The following is a 967-nucleotide window of genomic DNA, read 5'->3' as shown; positions in this document are numbered from 1 at the left end:
GATATGCGCTATACAAATGCTATTTTTTATTATTATTTAACACCTCCAATCTTCTGGCGCTCATATGACCGTATGCAGTTGCGAGCGCCGTAAAACCTCTACAAAAAAAATTCTCCCTGATTAGCTCATGGTACCGTCTATCCCTCTCCTCTCCCCGTGTTAGAACCTCTACTCATCTATTCAAGCAGACAGCCACGGACATAAGCACAGGTTTTGTCTTGTTCTACGCCCCAGCTTATCTCACGAGTGATCCATCAATTTGTTGAGATATGCCAAGAATCTTCCTCTCCCAATAATTCGCCACATTCTCGGGTGGATAACGGGAGATCCCGGGTTACCAACGTCAGTAAACACGCAACTAAAAAAGTTATCACTTTCCGGGTAGCCAATTTAGAATAATTATACACTTTACCGGGGGATCTAAACTGTCCGCTGATTGAATAGAAATTTTACCTGGGGCGGCTTTCTGGGTGAATTTTTGTTTGTAGGTCTGGAATACGACGAGCTCGAATGTTTCTTAATCTTCATTAACATAGTTCAGATAACTCGTCTTGGTTAGCATACAAACATACGGTGATAACGTACCCCTTACCTCTTTTCAAACCCCAAAATTTCGGTTATCGTGACTCGTGTTGAAAAATCTTTCAATGTGTAAGTCTGGGGTGTTTATTGCACAAATTGAGTTTCGGCGAGGTGAGATTCGCGGTGTTCTCGACACGCAGAGTAAAAGGAAATATGCAATTAAACAGCTAGTTGCACATAACCTGCAAGAGTCTGGGGCGTTTCAACAGACTGGTGACGTCACAAGCTGTGATTACGTCAAACTCATCAGAAGTTTGGCACGCAGATCCCGCGGGCGAGACGAGGGGCTTTTGTGCAGTAATGTGCTAGCAACTCAATCATCTGTCTGTGGAGATACTGTCTGACCGGTATGCTTGCCTCGGGGGAACGGCAGTTGGGGGAGGGG

General features: G+C 44.8%; 1 protein-coding gene across 1 annotated transcript in view; it reads right to left on the bottom strand.

Annotated features, from left to right (window-relative positions):
- Positions 1-967, bottom strand: part of LOC101864344 (polypeptide N-acetylgalactosaminyltransferase 5-like) — a 74,035-nt gene that overhangs the window by 32,355 nt on the left and 40,713 nt on the right. The window lies entirely within an intron of this gene.

Source organism: Aplysia californica, unplaced genomic scaffold (assembly GCF_000002075.1).
Source record: "Aplysia californica isolate F4 #8 unplaced genomic scaffold, AplCal3.0 scaffold00001, whole genome shotgun sequence".
Classification (NCBI taxonomy): Eukaryota; Metazoa; Mollusca; class Gastropoda; order Aplysiida; family Aplysiidae; genus Aplysia; species Aplysia californica.
This window is presented reverse-complemented; position numbering and strand designations above follow the sequence as displayed.